This window comes from Camelus bactrianus, chromosome 6 (assembly GCF_048773025.1).
Source record: "Camelus bactrianus isolate YW-2024 breed Bactrian camel chromosome 6, ASM4877302v1, whole genome shotgun sequence".
NCBI classification, from domain to species: Eukaryota; Metazoa; Chordata; class Mammalia; order Artiodactyla; family Camelidae; genus Camelus; species Camelus bactrianus.
In genome coordinates this window covers 54818289-54839238 of record NC_133544.1, presented here as the reverse complement: position 1 = coordinate 54839238, position 20950 = coordinate 54818289, and the positions used below count along the sequence as shown (strand labels likewise).

General features: G+C 45.7%; 1 long non-coding RNA gene across 1 annotated transcript in view; it reads right to left on the bottom strand.

Annotated features, from left to right (window-relative positions):
* Positions 1-20950, bottom strand: part of LOC105075240 (uncharacterized) — a 331910-nt gene that overhangs the window by 35444 nt on the left and 275516 nt on the right. Inside the window, exon 12 of the long non-coding RNA XR_012507554.1 lies at positions 2528-2628. This is a non-coding gene — a long non-coding RNA (uncharacterized LOC105075240). The remainder of the gene's footprint in view (positions 1-2527; positions 2629-20950) is intronic.

Here is a 20950-nt window from a genome sequence, read left to right as displayed (position 1 = left end):
TGATCCTCAAATAATTACCAAATGTAGTTCAGGTAACTGAATTACTGAATTACCTTGGCTCCTTTGAGATGAAAGACTCTTTAGGAATGTGAAATACTTCAGCTCTTTGTTATTAATAACCTGAACAATGAGAGAACCCAAAGTAGTATTCAATATGCTCCAGGAATGGGATGACTAGAATTAAAGAATGCAATTGATTTTCATTTTCCATACTTTTCATTTTCTATCCTTTTCATCTCAATAGTCAGGACTGAATATGACAAGTCATCAAATCCCCTCTGATGGTAATAAGGCATCAACTCTCGAGCCTGGGAAGAGAAAAATTTAGCCGAAGTGTAGCAAGGACATAGTTCTCCTCCTTTCTGTAATTTATTACCGTTTCCTCTCACCCATCCTATTACACTACTCTACAGGTGAAAATCTCCTACCTTGCTTGCTTTTCTCCTGTCTTAGTCTAATTTTCCAAAATTAAGAGTCTCAACTGCTCTTCCACCCTTCAAACATTTGCTCCCATCAGTGGTGCCCACCAGAGAAATGTAGGATGCCCTAGGCTTAGTGCTCTGCCCTCGACACAAAGAAGACAGAAGCCTAGAGGTGAATCCCTGGCAGACAGCTTGACCTGGGGCAGGAGGAGTGGGAAGCGGTGGGGAGGGGTTGAGGGATGGTAAATCAAGCCCCCGCCTAACTGAGGTTGGTAGATGGCTGAGGATGTTGATGGAGATGCTAGATGCTCTACTCGTGCTGGATATGGGTGTGCTGCATTTACTGAACTTAATTTAGTTACTCATTTTTAGATTTCATTTTTTTAAAGAATTGAGTTTTCTATTTTTCTCTCTTTCCAAATAACTTTTTAAGTGTAATTTATTTTGGAATGGGAATAGATAATACATTCATATAGTTCCTAATTCAAAAAACATTCAGTTATATACAGTGAAGTCTCCCTCCCACCTCCATGATCTTGCCACCTAGTTCCCCCTCCAGAGGCATCAGCATCGTTGACCTAATTTTCCTTGCAGAAATGTACAGGCAAATTTGTATAAGACATCCCTTCACCATTTTTTATTTACACAAATAACTCACTCTTCTGTTCTGTACCTTGCTTTTCCCATATATCTTAGAGATCATTCCATACCAGTATACAAAGACCTCTTCAATCTTTTTAATGAAGAATATTAATGTATCTTCATCTGTCCAACCACTCCCCCATTGATGATCATTTCCATTAGTTCCAATTTCTTGATACTACAAATGGTGCTGCAGTGATTAACCTATCATTCCCACATATAGAAGTATGTATGTTTGTAATTTAACAGAATTGCCATAGAATTATTATATGAATTGCTAATAGAATTATTATAAATAATTCCTGTAAATAGAATTGCTGAATCAAAGATTATGTATTTGTAATTCTGATGGATATTGCCAAATTGCCATTCCATGTCACCTGACACAACATCCTTTGCCCATCTTTCTATAGCATTATTGGTCTTTTTCTTATTGATTGTAAGGCAATGAGTTACAAATATATTTCCTAATTTGTCCATTGACTTTTGACTGAGCTATGATTGTTTTTGCATGGAGACATTTTAAAAAATACAGCTGAATTTTTCAGTATTTTATTTTATGACTGCTGTAATTTGTGTTACAATTTTTAAAGGTTTCCTTCAGTCATAAATTACAGTAAGAAAATATTTTCTGATTTTTTAAATCTTTTTATGGTTTCATTGTTATATTTAAAATTTGTAACCCATCTGAAATTTATTTGGTAAGATGTGAAGTATGGCTCCAACTTTAATTATTTATTCATTGCTATAGCTAACTACCCTGTTGTCCAAAGATCACTGATAAAACTCCAGCGTTCCCTGGTGATTTGAAATAAGACCTTTACCACGTGCTAAATCCCTATATGTACTGGGGCTACTTCTGGATTTTCTGTTCTGTTTCATCTCTCTGTTCATGTGCCAGTGACACCGTGGTTTGATCTTTTAAAATATAACTAAAAGTAATCATCCTTCAATTTTTAAAACTTATTTATATCTCTCCTTAAGGCAACTTTTCCTTTGGGTCAGTGATCCATGGAAACAAGGTTTCCTGTCTGTGTCTTACAACTTTGTTTACTTTCCCTGAGATAGCTTATGACCAGATTTTTCTTAATCTTCCAGGAAAAGAAATGTAGCCTCTACCATCTGAGTGGCATAGTCAAATGAATGAAATAGCCTCAGCTTCTGAGATGACCATAGGAATACCATATTTTACATTTCCAAATTATCAGGGTCACGAGGAACAGGCTTTTTTTTTTTATCTCTATGGCCACTGCTTTAAAATAAAGTTGTATATTTAATGAATATTTACTATATGGCAAGTTGTTTCAGTTAAGATGCTTTTGGCTTCAAGTCATAGAAACAGATTCAAACAGCCTTTCACAATAAGGAAATGCATTCACTGTGATAACCAGTTCTCAATGGGCAGGAGGTTGGACAGGCAGTTACCAAAGCCCGGCCATGTCATTACAGATCCAGGCTCTTACCGTTTTTCTGTTCTGCCATCCTCAGTCATTGGCTTCATTCTCAGGCTGATGGCAAGATGGCTTCAGCATTTCCAGATATCCTCTCCAGACATGACAGCACCCTGAGAAAGAAGAGACAGCATCTCTTCCTGTTCTCCTTCTTAGGAGCAAGGAAACGTTCCCCAGAAGTCTCCCATGTTATGAATGGCCAGAACTGGGTGACATGCCCATTCCCAAATCAATCACTGACAACAGGGATGTGATTACCTTGAGGCCAATCAGACCCACCCCTGGGCTGGGCAAGGGTGAGTTCCCTCCAAGGCACATGGCTGCTTGGAAGAGGGTGGACACTGGCACAAAATCTGGATTCTGGTAGAACAGAAGTGGGGAACGGATGCTGATAATGAGTATGCCCTCGCCCCTCTCTCTTTCTCTCTCCTGACTGTCTGGTTTCCTTTGCCAGGCATGCAACAATATCCCCCTTCACACACACTTCGTGTTCGGTAATTTATTAACTGCAAACTCATTTATTCAATAAACATTTATTGAACTCATACTATATATCCAATACTGTGTGAGGAACTGAGGACTAGAAGGACAGACAGGGGTCCTGATCTCAGCGATTTAATTGGAGAGGCAGAAAATTAAGGAACCCCATAGTAGAGATCAGTGCTATGGGAGTTCTAAAGAATGAGTAACTTAACAGAACATCACGGTAAAAACAAACGGAATATTTCAGCTAAGCTTTGAAAGATAAGTGGTAATCAAGAAAGAAGGAGATTCAGGCAGGGAAAGTAGTTAGTACCAAGGACCAGGAAGGGCATCAGCCTGGCATGCTCAGGTTACTGTTAAGTGCTCTGTATGTCTGCCTATTGCGTGAACAGGGTGATGTGGCGCTCTTTTACCCAAAAGAGTGAAGACACATGGAGGGAGGCTGCGGGCCAGGCTGCACTGCTTAAGAGACAGCGTCAGTGGATACCATCCCTAAGAAGTGCTGGCAGAGGTTAAAGCTAATTGCAGCATTCAAACACAAACAGCAGATTATTAATCAACTTCCTGAGGTGACAGACCACTTCCCAGAGACCCCTAAAACTTTCTTTCACGTCACATCAAGTTTCTTGCAAAAGATGCCAATCCTAACCATCTTCTCACCTCCATTCATTCCTTAACCCCAACTTATTGATGTTAACAGTATGGTGGTGGTTCCTGCTAAGGTCACCAGTGGCGTCAACAGCTGCAAGACATAAATAGAATTAAACCACCACCAATAACAACAGGAAAACCTTCCACACCTCCCTTCCTATCACATAAACTATTTACAGTTCACAAATTACACTGATTGATACATTTAGAGACCCCCACGCACTGCAAGTACGATTTCTTGCTCCCACTTCAATATGAAATTAAAATTTAAAATAAGCCTAAATGAACATTTTTTCCACAAGGACTTCACTTTTTGACAGATCATATTCTTTCCAAAAGAGAAAAATCTCTCTTTCTCTGAACCCCTGCTGGTTGCTTATTTAAGCACATGTATAGTCCACCAGCTGAGTAATCCAGCAACAAACACATTCACACCTTGTTTGTAGTAATTTAAGTGGTGTCCCCCCCAAAGATATATCCACTCAACCTCAGAATGTGATCTTACTTGGAATAAGGGCCTTTGAATTTGCAATTAAGGTAAAGATCTCTAGATGAGATCATCCTGGATTAGGGTAGGCCCTAAATCCAATGATGAGTATCCTCATAAGAGACAGAAATAGAATTACAGAGACACGTGAGAACATTATATGACATTGGAGGCAGAGACTGGAGCAAGGCATCTACAAGCCAAGGGGTGCCACGAATTATTGACAGCCACCGAAGACAGGAGAGAAGCATGGAAGAGGTTCTCCCTCAGAGCCTTGAGAAAGAACCAACCCTGCTGACAATTTGATTTGAGACTTCTGGCCTCCAGAACTATGAGAGAATACATTTGTAATGTTTTAAGCCACCCTGTTGTAGTAATGTGTTACGGCAGTCTTAGGCAACTAATACGTTGTTCGGTGACATTTTGAATTAAAATGGAACTTTCAGTTGTAAGAAAAAGAAACTCACTCCAGTTAGCTCAGGAAGAGAGTAACTTCTTGTAAAGAACTGCCGTCTCACAGGACACAAAAACAAGGAATTAGGCCTCCTGCTTTTGGAGCTGGAAACCAGGGCTGGGAAGGGAAGTGACTCTCCATCTCTCAAAGGCCCCTAATGAGCTCTGTCATGTTGCTCCCTCTGTGAGTCATCCCACCCTCCTCTCCCATCCTCTCTCCTGGCTGGCCTCCTCTCCTTCGCACACTCTCTGGGTATGTGTGGCTCATCAACATGACTTAAGACCCAAGTCTTCATAAACTTCAAGTTTGTTCTCCACATCCAATTGACTGTCTTTCAACATCCCAATTACAAGTTTTCAGGTGAGAAACTGGATTGGCTCAGCTTGGAGTTACCCAAGGGCCAGACCCCTGGCCAGCTGTAAGGACCCCGTCTCTGGCCCAGTCAGAGCGCATGAGAGGTGGAGTCCTGCGGCCTGAGCGCTGCTCCTTCCAGGCTCTGGGCAGAACTCCCCCTGCAGAGACCACATCTTTCTGCCTCCCTTGCTAGACTGTGAACCCCTTGAAGGCAAGGTCTGTGTCTAGGACGTGGTAGATAGTCAAGATAAGTTTGTTAAATACAAAGGAGTTAGTTGAGCTTTATTGAATTGTATCTATTCAGTAGACCAAGAAAAAGGTAAACGTTTATACTGCTTGCTCTTTCTTTCTTGACAAAGTGGTCATTTTAAAGCTGACTTCCTTCCCTTAGCTCATTCCAGGAAACAGCAAAGAGGCTATCTCTGCACGTTTGGTAACATGGCACTCACAAACCCACACAAGCCTACCGCGGTCCCTGACCAGTGTATCTAAGGTAAACAGTGCCCTGATCTCTTCCTCTCTCTATTGGTGTCCAAACCCCCTCATCTTTTGGCTGGTGCTGTGATCCTTCTTGACAGAGAGCTCACGCAAAGCTTTGCCTTTTTTTCCTTTTCTTTTCTTCCCTTTAAAGAGAAAAAAAAAGGATTCTTTTTTCCAGAGATCTTATTTTGACAAAAAAACAATCTGATGGAATATTCTTTCAGATGCCTTCTTAGCTTTTTAGAAACTTTTACTTTTGCTACAGCTGGTATGTTGAGACCCTTTCCGCATAGCCTCTCCCTTGAATCCAACCTTCCCTGAGGACACAGTGCCATGCCAGGGCCTGATGGAGATCAGAAACATAAAAGGACCAGAAGACGACACAACTTCAGTCACCTCAGAGCTCACCAAGGGTAGGGTACCCAGCCGGGTCCAGGCAGAGAGGGCCCAAGAATCATCAGGGCCATGTCTGCCTGAGATTCGCAAACCAAAAGGGTCAGGGACCTGGAAACCACACTTTTCAGTCTGGTGGGGAGAAGATGATCATTATTGTGCTAATCAGACAGACTTAACCACGGCAGGAGAGGAGAGAGGATAATTCCGAAAACAAGTCTCTTTCTTTCAAATTAAGTAGCCCTCCTGGCTCATGTGAAAGCCACCCCCCACACACACCAAGTTGTCATTAAAGCTGCCCCAAGGGAGAAATATTGGAAAGGGAGCATGTGTAGGGACCTCTTTAAACCCTGCAAAGCATGGACATCATAATTTCTTCTGTGATGAATTAGAAGTATGGAAACCTAAGTAAAATAATTTCTGTCCCCAGACTAGAGCCATTTCTAAATTTAAACATCAATCACCTCTTCTCTTCCATGTATGTACCAGCAAGAAGCGGCCATGGGTGCTGTCAAAGGGCTGTGTAAATGGTAGACCCCACATACCAGGCATTACTGCAACCCATACTCATGCTTGCAGTCATACTCATACACACACACACACGGCATATACACACACACGCGGCATATACACACACAATGCCTGCACTTGCCCAGAGAGATGAATGGCCCAATGGCCCAAAAACCAGTACCCAGTTTCATGTTGGCTGTATTTCCAGAAAGCCAAAGCTAAGGGAGGCTGAGGTCCCCTGAGTGGGGACAAGTGATAACTGCCAGGGTCCCCATCAGGTACCCAATAACTGGGAAGGAGTGGACCTTATAAATGAATTGGGCCACTGGTCAGTTTGACCAGCATTAGGACAGAGTCAAAACATGGCATCTGGAGACTTGGACATTGACAGAAAGGGCCAGAGGCAGCCTACATCAAACATGGGACCTCTCCTCCCTAGAAAATTAACCCTTCCACCCCACCTAACCCTTTCCCAATTCTCCCCTTGTAACCAAGCAGGACCCTGTGGGGCTTTCCTGGGACAGACCTCTCCCCCATATTCTCTGCTGTAGCTCCTCTCTGAAGTAACCAGATAATAGTGTCTCAGGCATATTTCTTGAGTTTTTCAGATGCTAAAACCACCACCAAAGGGAAGAAATTAACTACTTGATGATCATGAGCATGTGGCCCCCAGACCTTCTGGCTCCTAGGGGTTGATAGTGTTGACCACCCTGCTACCTCAGCATCAACCAATGAGAGAATTGTGCACGAGCTGATCATGTACCCTGCGACCTCCCTCCCTCACCCGGCTTTTAAACATGCTTGCTGAAACCCTTCCAGGAGTTTGGGGTTTTCTTGGGCATAAGCCACCTCGTCTTTCTTACTCTGCCCTGTAATAAACCTCTTTCTGTTCCAAACTGTGACATTTCAGTTTGTTTGCCTCACTGTGCATCAGGCACATGCACTTGCCTTCAGTAACACCCTCACCCTGGTGAAAGCTCCCAGCCGGCCCAGGCAGTGTCCCACCCACTCAAGCTCATTTCCCATGCATTCACTCACTCACATCTTCAACAAATATTAACAGGCACCTACTGTGTGCCAGCCTTGTGCCAGGATCTGGAGAGACAAGGATGCCAGACACAGCCTGCATGCTAGCCCGGCTGGGGCCAGGGTAGGAGCTGTCCCTCTGCTCCTCCTGTTCCAGCCTTGCTCCACAGCAGGCCCTCTCTTCAGAGAACCATGGCACCCCTATTTCTTCTTTCTGAGGCCTCACCCTCATGCAAGAACAGTGGCTCAGACAATCTCTTGTCTTTTCACTTGCATCATAGGATTTTCTTTCAAGCAGCAGCAGCCCTACCTTCCAAGAAGCATTTCCTTTGTACACACAGATGGGGAAAGACACGGTGGAGAAGGGAGTTTTGCCAGGGAGTGAAAAAGCACCCTGGGCCAATCCTCAAAGTGCTACTGCAATTGCCAATTTAAAATCAAGATGCAACTTGTTTAGCTAAAATTTAGGTAATTTCTAGCACTCCCACCGTGGCTCTTCTCCCCCTGCAAACTCGCAGCTCCTCAGCTGGTCTGTGCCTCTGTCCCAGTCACATATGAGGGAGCTGTATTTTGTCTTGGTCTTACACGCACTGGAAATTTTCTTTCTCTAATTCTGCATGTTTCGGTCATTTTCAGACAGCTCTGTGGGCACCCTCTGGTGGCTGACTGAAAATTTTACCTATAAAATTGCGGTTGAACAGGGATGGCTTTATTTAGCATCCACCTATGGTTGGATGTTGGACATTTCAAGTTTATTTGCTGTACTTTGTACCCCTCTTTCGTCACACGATACATGAGATTGAGCCTGCAACCGTGGCTCTGTCTCCTCAGCAGAACTGGTACCTTGTAGAAAGGGCAGAGCTAAGACTCAGGGCCTGACTTGTGGGGGTAGTTTTTTCAGGATGAGGAGGACCGGGGAAGCCCTTCTGTGGGCTCTGAGCGGACTCACCCCTGAAGGAGAACTCGCCACATCCCCAGAGCAGGCCAGGCTCCCTGGATAGCTTTCTTCCCAGAATTCCTGCTGGTACAAGGGGCAGCCATTCCGGGGAATCATCCTGGTTCACGGGGAAGCGCACTGACGTGAGGGAGGAAAGAAAATTCTCCTCCTGAGGATGACCCCAAGCCCTCAAAGCATAACTGCTGATCTGATGAGAGTAACTGTTCTGTCAATAAATGCCTCCATCTGATTTTTCTTAGCTTTCGCCAAGAATTTTTATTAGTCTCAGGATACGCCCCAAATTCAGTACATTTTGCAAAAAGAGGCCCAGAAGGTTAAGTACTCATCTGCCTTCACCCAGCCTGTTGGCGCAGGCCAAGACTGGAGTTTTCTCTGCCACCGCCCCGTGATGCTCTGGAATATTTGCCTGCAGTTGCTGCGGTCTCAGCTACAGCCGCCCCGCGCTCTACCCGAGCAAGCCACGCTCGAACAGAGAAATCGTGACGAGACCTCTGTAGGGCCAGATCTTAAGGAAGGGTCCATCTGAGGCACAGGGGAGGCAGTATCACCAGTGGGTTCCAGAAGCTAGAAATGGAACCAGGGTGCTCAGATCCCAGACTCTGCAGTCTTAGGCCCAAGCCCTATCATCTACCTGCAAACAAGGAGGCGTTGTCTACCCAGAGCAGCCTTTTTTTTATTGCTACCATTTTTCATTTGCTTTCTTTCACAACCAGGTCCCAGGACAGAAGGGAAGCCCAGCTCCCGGTGAGATCCGTCACCCTACGCAGGCGCTGGCAGACCCATTCTGCTCCGCTGGGTCTCAGAGCACCCTGGGATGGGGAGAGATGTCTTCGATGGGCAGCCCAGAAGCTAGACGTAGGGGAAACGGAGTCTGTCAGGCTCCCCCGCGGTCCGGTGCCCAGTGACGCAGCAATATTATCCCGCATGCGCAGTACCCCTGTATTATTATGTAATGGTGACTTGCATTGCGCAAGCGCAATGGTCAGCCCACTAGCTCACAGTTGGCTAGATGCCCACCTCCGTATATAAGGTAGTCGGGGTTTTACAATGTGGCAGCCATGGAAGCCTGGGTACTCTGCTCCGCAATAAAGTCATGTCAGAGATACCTGCGGCTCCCGGAAGGGTTTTTTGGTCTACCCGAATCCGTGAACCTGCCAGGCCTCGAGCACCTTGAGCACCTTGAGCACCTCGAGCATCTGCAATACAGATGTGACTGGATCAGAGCAAACAAAAACCAAAAAAACAGTGTGACCACACCTGTTGGAACAGACAGTTCAACTACGCATATAGCCACCAACCCCGAGGCAGGGCTGACCGGGGAGCTCTTGGGTTTCTCCCTCTTGCCTGTGCCGACAGCAGAACGCAAATACTACTGGGGGATTACTATGTACCAAACATGAGAGATGCAGCGGGCATCCTGCTCATCACAGCTAAGGGTGAGCAGGCGCAGTGCCGCCACCGCCCACGCTAAACCCTTTACACAGATGAACTCGTTAGTCCTCATGACAACCAAATGAAGGCAGGAGTGCTAGTCCCCGTAAGAGGACCCTGAGACAGAGAAAGAACTTGCCCCACATCATGCATATATCATCGGCGGTGGAGTCAAAATTCAAATCCTGGCCATCTGGCTTCAGAGCTTGTGTTCTTAAACCACTTTGTCCTGTGGTCTCCTCCAGTACGTGCTAAGAGCTCATTTATCCTTCACAAAAGCTGCACCACATGTGTACTAGCATCCCGACTTAACTGTTGGGAAGACAGAGTCACAGAGGAGTGGAATAAGACTATACAGCTAGCAAAAGGCAGAGGCAGAATCTGAATCCAGGTAGCCAGACTCCTGAATTCCAGCTCTAATCATCAGGCTCAACCACCTCCCTTTAAGGCAGGGCAGTTTTCTAAAGCTTCCACTACGTTTTGCAAAATTCCTGCTGGACATTGGCGATCACCACTCTGGCTTTTTGGCTGGCCCCAAAGCCCAGAGGGTGCGTCCTGCCCTCCCAGAGGCCAACCTGAAGGGGCTCCTGGCTGGTTGCACACTGCTCCAGGGGCCGCCTCCAGGAGCTAGTGGGTTCACTGCCAGTGGCCTCTGACTAGCAAGGAAACACCAGTCTTGAGTCTGCCTGGGTCTCCTGGGTTTGTCTACCTGGGGCTTCCCACCTTGTAGCCAGATTATTCCAATTTCCCTGGAAGCCCAAATGTTTACTTTATGGGACAGAAAGGCAGAGCCAGTTCCTACACTGGGTATCTGGTTTCCCTGGCTTCTCTCAGACAGCCACTCAGGAAATTGGGGAGGGTAGCTCAACCACAGCTCTGAGGGGCCAACATTCGTTGGGGTTACCGCATTTTACATCTGTATTAACGTTGATTAAATGTCGATTAAATCAAACATTGACCTATGTGATTGAGAAATGTCTCAGGCCGATTTTTCTCCTTTCTAGCTTATTGATCACATACCTGGCTACCTCCCCAAATTGATTCTGGCGTTTGTCTTTTAAGGTTTGTATTCGCTGAGTTGGGTGGTTGAGTTTTATCCAACGGGATCAACATCATGACACCAACTTTAAACTGCCTGGTGCCTGTGCTGGGTGTCTTCCATTTGTCCTTCCAGATCTCCCTTCACACTTCTCCAGCCTGCTCTGGGTCCCAGGGGGCTGACCTATAAGGACACATCAGCAGTTTCCTTGTCCTCTGGCTTTCTTTGGCTCCAACCAGTGAAAGTCACTGGCAGTAAATAAGTAGGCAGGAGGAGAGAGAAGCTGGGGGTTTGCCCCCCTGGCTCACTTCCTGCCAGGCTACGATGGGTTATCTGTATCCCTCTACGGAGGCCACAACTCATGTATTCCAGTAACTATTGGTGGTTATAAACTGTCCCCAACACTTAATAGTTAAAACAACAACAAGCGTTTATTTTACTGGTGAACATGTAATTTGGGCAGGGCTTGATGAGGCAACTCATCTCTGTTCCATGCAGCATAAGCTGGGGCAGCTTGACTAGGGCTAGAGAATCCACTTCCAAGATGGCGGGCAAGTTGGTGCTGGTTATTGTCTGGGTGAGTGTGGTCAGGGCTGTTAGCAGAGGCCTCAGTTCTTCAGGTGGGCCTCTACTTGGGGCTATTAGACTTCCTTTCAGCAAGGTGTCTGTGTTCCAAGAGCAAGTGTCCAAGGGAGAGGAAATGGAAGCTACCAGTCTCTTAAGCCCTGGGCCTAGAAACAGGTACAACATCACTTCTGCCATGCTCCATTGGTCAAAGCAATGATTCAAGGGGAAAGAACACAGACCCCCACTGTTGATAAATGGAGTATCGAAGAATTTTAGACTATCTTTAATGCACTACATTTTACAAGCGCCTCTCCTACAGCTACCCCTCCAGGTTCCAATAACTGCTCTCTCCCCTTGCTCCATCAGGCTAGGGGTGGAGCAGCTAGCTCCCTGTTAGTGCTGGTCCCAAAGTTCTGTATTACCCCAGGTTTGATTTCCCTAAACCCTGATCACACATATGTCATAGTCTCTTTATCAAACTTCCCCTCAAAATATCCAGTTGGAATGTACCCCGGTGTTTGCTGGGATGCTAACATTTCTCTGCCAAGTTCCTACTCGCCCCCACAGGAAATTCCATGAGACCACCCTCCTCAAGCCCTTTCCTCCCAGCTCCCACCAGCCCCCAATCCCCTTTCAGCCTTACCTAGAGCTTTCCTTCTGGCCCTCGGAAGACCTCTGCTTGTTCATTAACAGCAGTAACTTATCAAAGTAATTCATGCTTCCAGAGTGCTCCTGGCTTCACGCCCACCTCACCCAGGAAGATGTTTATACTGTTATAGGGTTTCTCAAGAGTCAAATCTTCATCCAAAGAGAAACCCATAAAGATAGAAATGTGTGACCCTCCAATTAAGTTAATAAAGGGGCACTTTTGGTCAAGCTAGCCTTTCAGATCCCCTCAGACCACACAGGCAACCCCCAAATCTTCCTGCTCTCAGCTTCCCCTAGACATGTGCCTTGACCTTGGGTCCCCATGCAGAGCTTGAAGATCTATTTTCCTTTCTTTGGCTTGTCCCTGATGACTCTCATGCTTTCAGTGTGGAAACTGGAACTGATAAATTCAGGGCCAGGGCAAAAGGGCATACTTACTGCCCTAAAGCCTCATTTCATTCAAAGACAGATGTATTTCCAGCAAGTGGGAAGGAACAAAGGTTGCATTTCTCTGACACTGCAAAAGATAGCATTTTCTGGAGTCCCATCTGGAACTCTGATAATTACGGTATCTGTCACGTACTTAATCATCAGAGCCGAGAAAGGCAGCACTAAACTACTTCTGAAGCACCTTCTTGTCTTCTATTACTTCTAGAATCTCTTTTCATTAATTAATTCATTAAAGAAATATTTATTTGCACACTTGCTGTATGTGGCAGGCAATGGATGAAACACTGGGAACTATGAGCAAAACAGACTAAAAGATACATGACTCGAAGAACTGCAAAAATAAATGTGAGATAACGCATTGTGATACCAATTTCCTTGTGATACAAGGATGTATTATAGGGAGATTATGGTAATCATCGAGGGCAGGGATAGGGATCCATCACCCTTAAGTCCCACTGATGCTCCCTCCCTCTACCAAGCTCAACTCTGCCCTGGGATAACATGAACAGCTAAAATGAACATGTTGGCCCTGCTGCTCATAGCCCTGAGCTGCTGAGTGCTCGGGATTTCCACCTACAGCAGCCCTGTCAGCTCCCCAGTCTAACTCACCCACCTTTTGAGATATCAGGAGCCCTGGGTACCACTCCCGACGGTGGGGCTGTGGAATGGGTCTTGGTAGGAGGCTTCTTCTAAAGCACAGTGAACCTTGTTTCACGGTGGCATAGCCAGGTCTTCCATGATGCCTACCTGTTGCTCTGCCAAGCTGCTCAAGGACTCTCTACCAGACAGTCTCTACTTAGGACATCCCAGGATGCCTCAAAGGCACTGATACCAGAGATGTCAGTGGTGTTATCTGGCTTGGCTCTTTGTCCAGGTGTTTTTATACCTTCCTGGAGTTCATGTGCTACAGGAGTCTATGGAAGTCTTTCTACCATGTCTCTGGCTATTAACTATCCAGACATTTAGTTGCTTCTCTTCTCATAGCTAATGATGGGGGAAATGACACATTCAGGCAGTACCCACAGGTCTCTGGTCCCCACGTTCAGTCTGTCTTCTAAGGAGAGTCAAGAGCTGGTGGACAGCCCCTGGGGATTCTGTGTCCTCCAGACACTGCCCATGTTACCAGAGCAGACACCCCACCAAGCTCTGCCCTTCCCTGCTCCTCCCTGCCTGTGCACGTAGAACGTGCCTGCCTCGCAACTGCAGCCCACATGTTCAGAGGAATGTTCCCATTGGAGGATGCTAGTCTGATGAGACAACAAACAGTAGCTGAGAGAAACATGAGTCAATTGCATTTAAATGCTGGTGCTGCCACTTACTAGCTACATGCATCTGGGCACCATCTTAGACCGCCTCAGTTTCTTCATCTGCCAAAAACTCAGATCATCATTTCCACCTTCAAAGAATAAGGAAGATAAGAGGATCCCAAGCACCACGCTGGGAACCCAGAAGGTGCTTGACAAACGGAACGTCCCCTCCTGTTCTGACAAGTCTACTTTGGCTGAAGACCGTCCCATCAAGTGTATACTTGGCCATCTGCTCCAAGACGAAAGCAAAGGGTAGATCAGGAAACACACACTTGATGTGCTGAAACAGAACACTCCTCCCTGGAGAGAGCACCTACATCGTGAACACTTTGGAGGCAGAGAAGTCAGATCCCCAAAGAGCACTGTGGTGGGGGCTGAGTTATCATTTCCCAGGCAGTGGAGGTTCGGGGTAGGCGAGGGGAAGGTCTGCCAGAGATTCCTGAGAGATTCCTTCAATCGTCGGGCAGCAAGTGTGGATATGGGAGAGATTTCGGACAGAGTCGGCCCACCACCCTAAAATGCTGCCTTGACCTTGACTTAGGCCAGCCAGTCCATGCCCGCCCCCAGCCTGTGAGGAAGAGGAGGAGGTGACACTAACAGGGACTCCACACTCTCCTAGAAAGAGCGAGCTGGTGCCTCCCAACCAAGTGGAGCAGGATGTGTGAAAGGGTTTGACATTACCAACAATGACGACAAACAGACCTTGATCATCCATTTAAGCTGAGTCCGGGTGTAAGAGCCTCCCTCTGCCTGGCTCGGAATAAGGCTGTGAGCGGGAACATTCACAGGGCTCAGCGCAGCTGGGCCCGCCCCCAGAGCCGCTGCATAAATGCATGTGGTGCTGCAGGCCCAAAGGACAGGACTGCTCTCCTTGGGTGACCTTGCTGGCAGCGGCGGCTTTGTCAGCGCCTGGACTTTCATCATATTCAAAAGAGTCTACATTTGAAAGGACTTAAGCTGAAGGAAGCAGGGAAAAAAGGAGTCAGGGAAGGCCTTTTGGGGTAGCATGAGCCTTCAACCGCATTGTCACCCCGGGGCCTGAGTGGGTAGGACACAAAGAGGGCTTTCTTTCTCACACAGGCTTTTCCAAAAGCAAGGGCTTCCCCTAAGCATCGTGGTCACCGTCACCACCGTTGAGCGCTGCCCTTGTGCCCAGAACTCGACAGAGCACTTCACCCCTGCCGTGGGATTGAATCCTCACAACCACGCCATGAGACAAGTATAGCTCTGTTTTGCAAACCAGGAAACAGAAGCTCAGAGGTGACGAATCACCAGCCCTGGGTCATTATTGTTACTAAGTGGTAAGGCTGTGATTCTTAGAATTAGAGTCCCTACAGGATAAGGGCTTCCAAGTTAGAGACTCTGAAGATGAGAAGGGATTTTCTTTTTTAATGGAGGTACTGGGGATTGAACCCAGGACCTCGTGCATGCTAAACATTTCCTCTACCACTGAGCTATACCCACCCCCGCAAGAAGGGATCTTGAAGGCACCCCAGTCACTCACTCTAGGCTTCCTTGTCTCCTGTTCCTCATGGGCAGGAAGAATGGCTCCCTGGCCCTCAGTGTAACATCATCTCTTCCCCATGCTCTTCCCCAGGTGGCACACACAGTAAACTGTGCCCGGGAGGATTCAGATACTGCCTTCTTATCCCATCTTCTTGTTTAGGAAGGTCAGAGCCAGAGCCAGCTTCACAGGCCTGTGACCTGTGAGTCACACAGGGCCCCTTGCTTAGAAGGGTCCCATGCTGGATTTACTGCTTTGCTATCGCTGCCTTGAAATTCTTAATAAAATTTTTAACAAGAGACCCTGCGTTTTCATTCTGCAGTGAGCCCCACAAATTACAGAGCTGATCATGGACAGAGCTTTAGGGTGAGGGCAGGGAGAAGCAGCCTGTCAAACTGTATTCAGTGTCTCTTGCTGCAGCCTCTTCTCATAAGAAATTGGCTGCCTGGTTAGAACACCGAGCGTGATGAAGCCCCAAGGGCATGGATGCACCCCGTTCCAACAAGTGCAGATGAAACTGTGACTGGAAATGTGTCAGTACGGGAGAAGTTTCCTGGTAAATGTGTTTTTTCAAAAATTGAACTGTATCGTATCTGGTACCAACTGTTAACACTGGCCATTATCTCTCCCAGGTTTTACTTGATTTCATAAAAACCACAAAGAACTTGCCACCCTTTCCTCATCACTGCTGAGCTCAGGGATGTCAAGTGTACAATCCTAGCAATTATCACAATTTTGTACAGATTTTCACAGCAATACAGAGAGTCATCATGAAGAAAAGGAGCATTGTCTGTGGTCCAACTATGGGGAGCATGTCAGAACAGGATGGCGAGGCCTGATGTCAAAAACCCTTGTGTTGATCGTACCCTGTGCTTCCGGACGTGCTTTCAGGGTGTTCGGGAGCCAGATGGCTGCATAAAGAGACAAGAAGCCTGAATCGTTTTCCTAGGACTGTGATCACCTGAAACAGCATTTGCTTTCATCCAAAGACAAAAGGGAAAACACAGGTAGAGGACCTGCATTTGCAGAGAAAGAGGCTCCTTCAAATCTTGATCCCATGGCACTTAAAAATATGTAGGCAATACGGGCCCAGGTAGATGTGAAGAACTAAACTAAATCAAAATTAAGCAGGGCTTCCACGTGTTTTTAAAAAGAAGAGCAACTATTTTGACATATAGGTCTATTATCTCTTCCCTACACACACATACAATTTTATCTGTTTAACTTAAAGACCAGAGACTTTTCTCCTCTAGGTTTGGTGATGGAATCCCTGACACTAGTGATATTTATTCCAAGGTACCACTCGTTCATTCCCTCATTCATTCATTTACAAGGTCAGGTCAAAACACATGGGTCCCCTGAATAGGCTAACAGTTCAGCATCCCTTCCAGCAATATGCTTTTATTATTTCTTCAGTGTCTATTTAGTGGAGGTGGGGGAAGCTGATTTGCTATTAATAAAAAATGAAAATGTCTTTGCTTATAACCCACATGTCAACTGTCTTCTCATCCTCTTCTCTGAGTATTTTCAAAGTAAAGCTCCACTTGCAGAAGAGCATTGGTGAGCAATGTAATTTGCTGACGCATTTGAAATGGTCATATAGGAAGGCAGTCACATTGCACAGCAGACAGTATTTTGCTTGAAAAATCCCCATCCCATATGTGGAGGACATCAATGTATGTTCCAGGTAGACAAAAGAAAAATGTGTTTAAAATAAACCTGCTCCTTTATCCTCACCTTTTTACTGTTATTCTTGCCCCTACTCATCTTCTTGTATTCAAAGAATCTTCCACAGGTGAGTGGAATGAGTGGATCCTGGGTTAATCCAGCCAGTGTGACTCAGAAGCAGAACAAACGCCGCCAACTCTACCAGTGCCTGGTAGCGAGCGAAGATTGGCAGTCCCAGGCTGCTGACCGAGCCTGTACTCCCCCTCCTGTCCAGCACACCTCCTCCCCACGTACACAGACATGCTCACACAGTCTTCACAAAAACCCACCTCCCCAATGGCCCACACTCACCAGGAAAGCCAGACTCTGACACAGTCTCTTAGTGTAACTCACAGGGGATGCTGCCCATCTTGGAGTTGCCTGGACCTCCTCCATCAGGGCTCCCGGCCCACTTTGAAATTGCTCCTATAAACTAGATGGATGATCCTCTCTGATAGGTTTCCCCTATCTGGAATCTCTCTAGTAGAAGTCCTCCCAGAAAAGACCATGAATTCTGGACAGAAGATGGAGAGCTAGAACTCATCTGGGACTCTCTGAGCACAGGGAGAAAAGCCCCCAGGTGCCTGCAGGGGTGGGGCAGAGAGGAGAGGGACATATACAAAGCTAAGGGAGAAGCCTCCTGCTAACACACCCATGGCAAGGAAGCGGCAGGAGCTGCTAGAGTTACTACTGTTCCCTCCTCCTCTCCAACCCAGAACTCCCCCGAAGGCCCTCCTAGCACACGCAGCTGTGGGGAGTGACAGCTTCTTGCTCCAATTTATTTCTTGCACAATATCCTCTCCTCTCCATAGAGGTTACTCCTTAAGCAGTTTTTTTTTTTAATTGAAGTATAGTCAGTTTACAGCGTTGTGTTAATTTCTGGTGTACAGCATAGTGATTCAGTTTTATGTATATGTATGTATGAAATATGAATATACATTGAATATGAATATTTCATGTATATGAAATATATATACACATATATATATTCCTTTTCATATCCCTTTTCATTATAGGCTATTACAAGGTATTGAATATAGTTCCCTGTGCTCTACAGTAGGACCCTGTTGTTTTCCATGAAGCAATTTTGATTGGGAGCCAACAGTGATGACTAAAAAAATCACTAACCAAGCCTCATAAGGAAGCCACATTATGAGAACATTGAAGTATCTTCAGAATGAGACCCACAAAGTCCTCTCCCTTAAGTCATCATCTGTATTGAATGGGTGTGACTCTCGGACTTTAAATGATTTTAATATGCCCTTCAAGTCACTTTCCTCTCTGCCGAAGTCCTCTACTGAACCATCCCTGTCTGTCTTGGGTACCACCATTGCTGATGCCCCTGAACAGTACCCACTCTCCCCATCCTCACATCCTAGCTGGAGGAACAGGAAATACAGTAAAACAGCCACCACAACAAACACAAACAAGGTCAAGGGTGCAAATGTCCAAAGACTGTTGTGGAAAGAAAGTGCTGGAGGAACCAGGAGGGGAGACAGAGCTTTGACCAGAGGCAAGCAGAATAGGAGTGGCATTAGAAGTAGAGGTTAGAGACAAGGATTGTGAGACAAAAGGCAGTTCTACTCAGGTGAAAGGGAATTCCTCAGTCCACACTAATCCGTCCATTCAAGACACTGGTGTGCTGATAAATGTTTCACAATTAGCTCTGATTTGGAGACTTTGCCAATTTCCATATGTCAACAACTCCCTCTGTGGCTCATTTCATGCTACTATTGCAGGAAGGCAGGTTCTTGTCTTGTACAGGAAAGAATTCAAGATCCAGCCATAGTAAAGTGAAAGTAAATTTATTCAAGGAGATACTCCATAGACAGAATGTGGGCTGTCTCAGAAGGCAAGAGAGGCGGCCCCAAGGTGTGGGGGTGGTTACTTTTTCTGGGCTGGGTAATTTCATATGCTAACTGGTGGGAGGATTATTCCAATCATTTGGGAGAAGGGGCGAAGATATCCAGGAATTGGGCCCCTGCCCACATTTTGGCCTTTCAGGGTCAGCCTGGAACTATCATGGCACCTGTGTGTGTCATTCAACATGATAATGTATTACAAGGAAACTGTACTGAGGCTCAAGGTCTACTGGAAGTTGAATCTTCTGCCAACTTGGGCCTACTTGGTTCTAACCAGTTTAGGTCTTATCCTGAATTGCTGTCATTCTTTTAATGGTTGTGCCCTGCCCACTTCTCTTCTGTCTCATTATCAACCTATGACTGAACACAGAGTTCGAAAGACATGCACAAGATACTTAGTACTATATATAAAATAGATAAACAACAAGATTCTATTGTATAGCACAGGGAACTATATTCAATAAGTTGTAACAGTTTACATTGGAAAAGAATATGAAAAGGAATATATATATGTATAACTGAACCACTATGCTATATACCAGAAACTAACACAACATTGTAAACCAACAAAAGATAAAAAGTAATTTTAAAAATTAAAAAAAAAAGAAAGACATGCACAAAATTGACTCTCCCCAAGCACCCACAAGCTGGCTCAAGCACACCCCTAGGGCAAGATCTCTGATACCTATTGCTTAAATTTAATCCCCTGTTGCCTCCATACATAGAATAGGGAACTTGGTCTGTTTTTAGCACTGCAACTCCCTGAATACTGTTTGCAATTCTCTGGTCCGCCTCTAGTCTTAGCATTCCCTACTGCAAAGGGAAAATCATCTTTTCAGCCTCTGCTCAGCCTTCTGGGCTCAAGGGAATGTGCACCAGCCCAGTCTACACTGTTATCACCATTGCTGATCCTCCTGGCATCACCTCCTCAACTTCTCTTGGGTCACACACTGTACTCATTCATAGGGTTAAAATGGTGATCTTGAGCCTCTAGCCTCATAATCTGTACTAATGTAACCTCCAGAAGGGAAAATACCTCAAGATCTCTGAACTCAAAGCTACTTTTGTGCTGCACAGAGAAATTGGAAACATCAGAAAGTGACAGTTAGGGCTCCTGGGCAGACTTCTTATAGGAAGCTTGGCTTTCCCTGGGGGCCCTTCCAGAATGACCCCGCTTCCCTTTCATAGCCACTCTACAGAGAGGACTCTCCTATACGGGTCAGGCCATAGCAACACATCACCACGGCAAGTAGGATGGTGGGAGGTGACTGGCTGCGAGTGAAAGGGGGCTTGTGGGGAGGCAGGAGAGGCAGTGTCTAGTCTAAAGTCCTGTACAAAGGATTTTTCTTCCATGCTGTAAGTGTGTTAGAAGCAGAGCAGTTTCAAGTGCAAGGGAACATTTTCCAAGTTCTCCTCCACCCTCTCTTTCAGCTAGAGATAAATGCAGGTTTTCTCGGAGAAGATAAGCCAGAAATAAGAAGTGAAGACACAAAACCATGTCCTGAAAAATGAATGTAAATATATATATGAAGGTTTTTTCTTTTACATCTAAATACTATTGCTAGTTCTTTTTAAGACCTTGGTTATGGAACAACTGGAAGGAAATACACTAGGTAGCTGTTCTGAGACAGTAAGTCCATTTATAATGTCTTGAAGCTATATAACCATTCTCTCTCTTGGCCTCTACCCTTTGCTTTTCAAATGAATTGAGCTAAATTCATTATGAGCAATTTTACTGCATCATACTCCCTCTTGCTAAACACCTGACTGATTTCATTGTTTTCATGAACCTAAAAACCTAACCGACAGAGGGATGTGTGTTCCCTTCAAGCTGAACATCCATCCCACCGGAGGGCTCACTGAGTGCACACTACCATTCCAAAGACCCTGGTTATTGATCCTGATATTGCACAATTTTCCAATAAAGATCTTAATCACACAGACATACAGTAGCACAAGTACTGAAAGTCTTCCTGAATATTCACCGGGTAAGAGCTGCAGGTGGCTTCTTTGACTCGAAAAGCCTACAGGCAATCGCACACTGTGTTGGGAAGGGGAAGAGATTTCCACTGGGAGAGCTTATCATTCCTTAGATGTTTTTGTTTATTTTCTCACTTATAAAAT